General features: G+C 41.8%; 1 long non-coding RNA gene across 1 annotated transcript; it reads right to left on the bottom strand.

Moving 5' to 3' along the window:
* Positions 1–15: 15 nt before the first annotated feature.
* On the bottom strand, positions 16–6,614 carry LOC122132691. Its single transcript, XR_006152238.1, has 3 exons — positions 6,557–6,614; positions 499–557; positions 16–134 (listed from the first exon to the last, which is right to left on the bottom strand). It is a non-coding gene; the product is annotated as an uncharacterized LOC122132691 (long non-coding RNA).
* Positions 6,615–8,083: the final 1,469 nt, after the last annotated feature.

Raw genomic sequence — 8,083 nt, 5'->3', positions numbered from 1 at the left:
TATTCAATTTCACCTCAATTCAAACTAGCGTTCTTTTGTAAAGATTCCCCTTTAGTTAAGAAAATTAAGGGAGTACTTACTGTTCTATCCTCAAGATACATGGTTTTCGATAAAAAATCTATTCCTATTGTGGCCTGCAAAAAGGAACCGGGTAAGAAAAAGAAATATTTTTCAGGAAACAGATCACACAGAAAAGACATCTAGATCCATATATTAATGTGATGTATTATTATTATTATTATTATATCCATAATCACAGTGGAAATGTTACTGCTACATCCCATACAGATAGACTGTTTTTATTTGATTCTATATTTGATTATGATTGTACAGCACTTTGGTCAACGTGAGTTGTTTTTAAATGTGCTTTATAAATACATTTGACTTGACTTCCACATTCAGTAAAGGCTATTCCAACTCAACTCAACTCATCCTCATCCACATTTTAAAGGATTCTGCAGACTAGTAGTACGCAGAGGTGACTAGAGGCTCGCTTACCTGGTAGGTGTTATCAAAGCTGTCGTACATGAACCTTGTGATCAATGAAGTCTTTCCCACTGAAACAGAAAAGAGACGAGCAGACTGATCAATTTAGCGCTGGTGACTATGACCCTCAGATAAGACCCATTACCATCAACTGAATCGGTCACTGGTCAATCAAGCGGACAGTAGTTGTCCACAAGCAATGATTTTGTTTAAATCTATACAGATCTTTACATGCCTTACACTCTGGTAAGTTTATGTTTTGTTTTGTTTGGGTTAAAACACAATCACTTCCACCCTTGTTGACTCACAGATGAAATCATTGAATGTCAGTCACAAGAGTGGAGCTGTGCAGAGGGGACACCTTGGTGACACACACACACACACACACACACACACACACACACACACACACACACACACACACACACACACACACACACACAGTCTTTAAATAGCTGAACAGCTGTATAAACACACCTAATTGCATGCATGTCTGTTTCCTTCTAAACTCGCCAGAATGTCACCTTGTGTCACTGCCATTTTGCATGTCTCTTTCAAGCCAACCACATAGCGATATCATCATCACCACCATCACCACCACCATCATCACCAATGTGGGGCAGTGCTCTTACAGAAGACAGAAAACAATAACAGCCCTCATGATGAAACACTGGCTACACAAAATACTAAGCCACACGTATCAGAACTGAAGAATACTTAATTGTCCATTAAATTCACATTTAGCTGTGAGAGTAACCAATGCTCAATGATTCACAACACAGTCCATGCGCAAACATCAGAAACTGGCCACATTATAGCCCTTTAAATTCACCGGAACTTCTCTGTAACATCCATGTGTGGATGACATAGTGTACTCAATGCACAACAGTCTGCAGAAGAAGGAAAACTGCAACTGTGAAATAAAACATTTGAGATTTTCAGCATTTCCTTCTGTGATGTGAAATAGTTTGTGGGTTTAGCTCAGGCCTGCACTGGTACTCCAGCTGTACAGCCGGAGCCAGCTGGAGAGAAATGCAATCTGACGTGGTCGTGACACAACACTTCCACCCACTGAGGAATGCAGGGAGGGTGCTCCTACTCACACAAGGTAGCAAATAAGGGGCACAGCTAAAAGACTCACCCCTCCCCCCACCTACACATCCATCCCCTTCTCTTGCCCCCAAAGTGGTACTTATAGGGGTGCCAGGTCAAGGGAGAGAGAGGGAGCGGAGAGGGGTGGGGTGGGGAGACAGGAGAGCTACAGTTACAGGCCTCTCTGGTCTGATTTGTGTTGCTCGCTGCTTCCAGTTTTATTCTGCTGTGTCACTGCTGGTGTAGTCGAGAGGCGCTGCCCGTAACTGAAGCTTGCCAGTCACCACTGCAGCTGTGGCATGGCTGGGTGTAGTCGAGAGGTCGCTGCCCGTAACTGAAGCTTGCCAGTCACCACTGCAGCTGTGGCATGGCTGGTTGTCGGGGAGAAACCAGGGACGCTCTGCTTCTGAAAGTGGAACCTTCCTATTTGAAAATGTACGGCCCACGTGTCAGGGGCAGAACACGCATGACGTGATGATATGATCCTGTGAAGGTGGAAAACTCACTCATCGCTCCTGGAGTTGGACTGCATGGACCTACAGCACTTGCTCATTCACTCCTCTATGGACCCCGACCCAGAAGAACAGGTACTCAGACACCACGTGGTTTAGAACACTGGGGCTTAGGCACACAAAGGCAGAGGCACACACTTTTGTGTAAAGTGATGCATCTCCCCTAAAATATTCAGTTGTTGTGTGGACACTGCCACGCAAAGGGCATGAATCTTTCATATTTGTCTACTTTCATAAAATCTACTTTGAACAAGAACAAGTCATTTTTTTAGGGTGTTAAAAACTCAAAACACTTCTTCGACACCCACAAGTCAACGCAGACATCTCAGAATCAATAAGGGCTACCTCAGGGAACTGAAATGCACAAGTATGGACAGGTACAGGCACACATAGGAATTTGAATTATAGCTTCCGAGATGGCCTTCAGAAGAGAGAAACAACACAGATGTTTTCACTGTCATGGGGACACCTGCAGCTTTGTAAAACTGCACCTAAAACCCCTTCCAGGGCAGTCATAAACCAGCCCATAATGACATAATGAGACCCTATGGAAACAAATGACTGCTGTTCTACTGAGGCTTTCATAAAGCGGTGGTGAAGCTCTTCCTGATGACCACACCGCTGCATAAAAACACCCCATTGGCTGGGAAGGAGCCTCTCAGGAGCTGAAACACGGTGTTGAGAGACAATGAGCCTCTCAGGAGCTGAAACACGGTGTTGAGAGACAAGCTGAAACACGGTGTTGAGAGACAATGTGAGGGGAAACTACAGTGGCAAAGCATTTGAAACTAGTAAACTTACAAATATGTCTCATTACATTGGACAGAGCTGTTCTATAGTGCTTATAAATCACCCTAATGTAGCTGAAAACAACACTGTCACTTCATGAGATTGCCTATAGGTAGGAAAGCCAAGTCAATGTTCAGTATCTTCAAGACCAGAGGTGCAACAGTGGGAATGACGTTGTTCGGATCAAGCATGGTCGCTTTGGCACACTGTGAACAGTTTGTGCCGAAGTGATGGAAAAATAGCTTTCCAAGCGTAATCCTACTGAAAAGAGCTAAAGAGGCCCATACGCGGTTATCCACAATGTAATGAATCCATAAACATCTAGATAGATGGATTAAACAGCAGACAACCTACCAATTAGGCTAATGAGTTTAGCTGTGGAAAAACACATCATGCAGAATCTCACCCTGATTATGATGTACATTTACTCTGCATATGAAAACAGCAAGGCAGAAAAAGGAACAGAGCGGACGAAGAAAGCCAATGTCTGCCAAATGACTACGCTGTATCTCTGTGGCAATTGCCAGCCTGAATAATTGGTAAGGGCTAAAGCAGAAACCTGTGTTAAAGTTATCTCCTTGATCTCCTTCCAATGTACATCTGCAAACATGACGATTCATGTCTGCGCTGTGTGAAAGATGGGACTGCTGCACTCCGTTGTGTACACATGGGACTGTGATTTTAACCGAGGAAGAGTTACGTGGTTCCAGCAGAGCATCCATTAGTACATTAGTTAGGCCCAAAACAATGAGGCTGACACCTTAACGTTCTTTGACAAGAGTGTTTTTGACAAGAGTGAAATGGACTGAGCTACAAGTCACCTCTCCCAGACTCAAAACTTCACAAAGCTATGCGAGTCTGACTGCCAGTTTACCAGTGCAAGACAGGAATAGAGAATTAGGGAAAAAAGAGCACCTTCCCCTACAGAGGGAGACGTGTCTGGATTCATGAATCACCTACAGTACGAGCCCAAGGGGCCTCAACAAGGAGCTGCCATTGCGTTTTGTTTTTTTGTAAAGTCCAATCAATGCAGGATTCACCTGTTGTGTTTTTAGGCCTCCTGTGTGAACTCTGGAAAACATCAGATGACCTTAATAACAACTGGGCTTGTGTTCACCTGTTGTGCGGATGAAGGCCTGGAGCCCAAACCAATACCTCTGCCTGGTGCATGCTGCATTAAATAATATTGTCAATATATTCAGAGCCAAACCTGATGGGGACATGCTGAAAGAGACTGCTGAGAAAGGCTGAGTGAGGAGAGAGAGAGAGAGAGAGGGAGAGGGAGAGCAGAAACAGACAAGAATAGGCACAGACATGGAAAGGGTGGAAGTCTGAAACAAGAGAAAGAGAGGAGAAAATGGAGCGAAGCAGGCTGGGCGTTTCATGACTTAAGCTCTTTATATTCACCAATCAATAGGAGCTTTTGTTCAGGGGGGCAGTAGTCTCATTACTTTCTGCTCACCACTGCAGATTAAGACAGTATTCTCTGTCTCGCCCGCCTTCTTCTTCACCTGATTTACAGCCAACGTGTGCTCTGATGGCCCAAGCAGTGGAATAGTCTGTATTCATTTCTATAATTACCATACTGCTACACAATAACCCAAGTTGCATTTGTCAGCAAGCCCGGAGCACGATGTGGCATGGAGTATAAACATAGGTACTGAGACACAGTGACCAGTCAACATAGCCTCCAGCGAAGTGTATAACAGCTCAGTAAAAATGTGAGTTATGAAAAGAGAAGCTTGAGATGCTCATTTATACCAACAATTTCTTCATATATGTTTTAACCAATAACTTTCAAAGCCAGGTTCATTAATACTCAATAACAATAGTTACCTACCGCTAAAAATCAAGGAATGACACACCCAATGAGTATTGCTCAGTGTCTTGTTTACACAATAGCCGCACATGGTACCACTCATCAAACCATCTTGTCAGAAAGCCAGCCAAAGACAGATAGGCTACTACACAACATCTGACCGCAACTGTTACATTTTAATGGGCAGGCCAATACGACACCATCACACGTATCGAGTTTCCAGATACTTACACATCACTAGTACGGCCAGCACGTTATTATTGCAAAACATCCCATCTGACAAGTAGTGAAATGATTGACTCACTATACATCTTTGCTCAATTGACAAACGAAAGCGTGTATGATGCATTCACATGTGTCAAGTATTGACAATATGATTAACCAAAGTGTGATATGTGATGTTTGTTTACCAGTGTAACTACGAAGAACAATGTACTCTAAAGCTTAACCATTGCATCATTTTAACGAGCTACAACATCTAAGCATGTCGACAAATTATTGTATATAAATTGGGGTCAAATGGAATGCAGAGCGTTACCCTAAACTAGTTGCTGTAAAGTTGTTGACAGGAAAAGGGGAATATGATCTCTCTATGTTGTCAGGAATACTCCTCACTTCAGCCAGGGTCGACATCGCAACTTTTTATACTGCCATATTTAATGACGAAAGACAACCGCGTCAGTAATGTTAGCTAGTCTAAGCAATGATATCATCAAGATGTTGCAACATTTCTATCTGATACAATAAGCTTGGGCGTTACAGATCTGTCAGTGGAAAGTCCAGGCTAGATTGATTCATTGGAGAGCTGTCACAAATATAATTCATATTTAACTATCCACATCTAAATTGCAGATTAAACTCGATGTCGATAGATAGGAAAGGCTAGCAATTGATTACTAAGCTGATCGGTTAGTTAACTGTTTATTATATCGTCTTTGTAAAGAGAGTAGTCCTCTAATGTGTCAGTTTATCTACGTGACAGAGTGAGAACCACATTTTATTCCGAGAAAGTTGGGTTTTGAAGTGAATGTTAATGTTAGTTAGCTAGCCTACTACACTTTAGTAACGTATCACAAGCTACGTTAGCTTGCTGGCTAGCCTGCTAATTTTGTGTGTTTGCTCTTTACTGATTTGTCATGCTAAGCAATAAAGTTAGCTGCCCTAAAAGATAAATAATACTATATATCATATAAGTATCAATTGTATCGGCACGTCCGGCCGTTTCAAAGCATATAGACGAAAGTTAGAAGGAGCAAAATGTTGACATTTTATTATCCTAATCAGACAGCTAGTTAGCTAGCCAGACTCGAGCACAGGAATTATGCGACAATTTGAACCGCTAGCCTAGCTTGGCGCTAGCCTATACGGGTTAGCCAGCTATTATTAGCTAGGTAGCCAACAAGTTTAGATGTTTTTCAAGTAGCTGCACACAAACCATCTGTTTTAGCGTTTGTCCTATACTTACCACTCTGGTTCTCCAAGAAACACCAATTTGAATTTCCTCAAAGGGTTTCCAAAATCTCCTGCCGTAGACATGACTGCAGTAGATGAGGGCAGTGGTGCTGAATTTGAAACTGTGAACTAGTGAAATTGCTTTGGTGTCCCACAGCTAACCCGCTGTCGTTAGCTGTGCTGTTTGAAGAGTTGGTGAATCCGATATTCTCTCTTTAGAGCTACAGAAATAAACAGACTAACCTAAATAAGCCCAAAACAAGATAAGAAAACTATTCCCCTTATCTCAAGTAGTGACCCACACTGAAAGACTGAATGGACTTTTTCTAAACTCAGACTGAAATTCCTCCCCAGTCCCAATCCATTGCCTGCTCTGGAATGAAAGGCGAGAGGTGTAACAACCAACCTTGCTGGTCCTGTGTGGCTTTTACTTGATAGCTGTAATGGTTGTGATGGGTCGTTTTCCAGTTCCAGTATGACTAATTAGGCTTAAGTTTGAAATGCCACAAAATTGCAATTATTCCAGAGACGGACAAACAATTTGCAAAGTAATATTTCAGTTAGAAGAAGTGTTCAAAGTGTTAATTGGGCTGAATGTCTGAAAGCATACCCTTATACAGAATTTATACAGTTAAAACCCTTGTGTTTTTGTTGCAATGATATTTTCTTTCCGCGCTGCCCTTTCTGTATCAGTTAACTATTCCGAATGACATGAGAAATTAAATAATAATTAAGTTAGGTTGAACCAGAGCCTGAACCATGGCTCTGGGTTGAACTTTGCGGACGCCACGTTACAATGTTTAAGCAAGCACGCAACGTCATCGATGAGAACGTCGTGCCACTACGTCAGCGTTCTATGGTGCCAGAAAATTGACATTAGCCTGTTTTAACACTGTGATCACGTCATGACTAATATCTCTGTCTCACGAAAAGTTGTAATGTTGTGGGAGTGAGAACTCGACCAACACCAATAACGTCTGTGAGTTGGTATGCGTAGATTTAATTTAGTCGTAGATACAACTTAAGTGGATTTGACAAAATTCGATATTCATCTATCAGATTGACATATGCTTTTTCCATTCTCATAGATAATGATGAAAGGCAAACAGACCCAAATCAAAAACAAAACAAAAAAATTAAAAGCGGAACAAAGAAATCCAGCTCGGAACCATTATGAGCTAGTTTCCGCGAACTACTAAGATCGACGAACAAACACTCCGCAGAGGAAGGGTAGCTGTGTAATCGATGGGGCAAACCTGTGTAAACATCTTCATCCATTTGTGAGCGTTTGAATTTGGTGTTTTGATCGTGAGAAAATGAACCCAGTTTTAAGTAAGGTAAAGTCTTCCAATACGCATTAATAATATACCGTCTTATATTGCGTGTAGGCCAACATGTTAGGTATTATTGACAAATGAAAAGGTCACACGTGCGGTGGCTTTGCAAATTACTATCTTCCTAATCTAACACAGCAATGATGTTAGATCAATTGCTAATTTAAATCGAACGTAAATACATGTCATTTTCGAAATGTCAGATCCAAAATGTTAGGAATAAAGAAATGTGCCATTTACAGGTTTCACATGTACGACACATGGGACTCTGGGTCATGCATTTTCATTATTCAGGCAAGTATTTCTTTAAAGATATCTGTAATTCTGTGGAGGGTGTCATCAGGGACTTAACGTTTGAAAACGTAACTCAGATTTTTCTATTTTCACTACCTAAAGGTCATCGGAGTTCATGCCAAGGACCACTCATTGGTAAGATTTTTTGATTACATACGGTATTATGGAAATCTGTTCCAACTACCATTAGGATTATATAATAGGTTTCATATGTTACTTTAGGGGGGTGTTCTGTGATCAGCGAGAGACATTATAAATCCATGCCAACACATGGGATAGGAAGATTCAAGCACCTCCTCCCTAAA

The sequence above is a fragment of the Clupea harengus genome, unplaced genomic scaffold (genome assembly GCF_900700415.2).
Source record: "Clupea harengus unplaced genomic scaffold, Ch_v2.0.2, whole genome shotgun sequence".
NCBI classification, from domain to species: domain Eukaryota; kingdom Metazoa; phylum Chordata; class Actinopteri; order Clupeiformes; family Clupeidae; genus Clupea; species Clupea harengus.
Note: the sequence above shows the minus strand (reverse complement) of the source record. Positions and strands in the feature narration are given on the sequence as shown.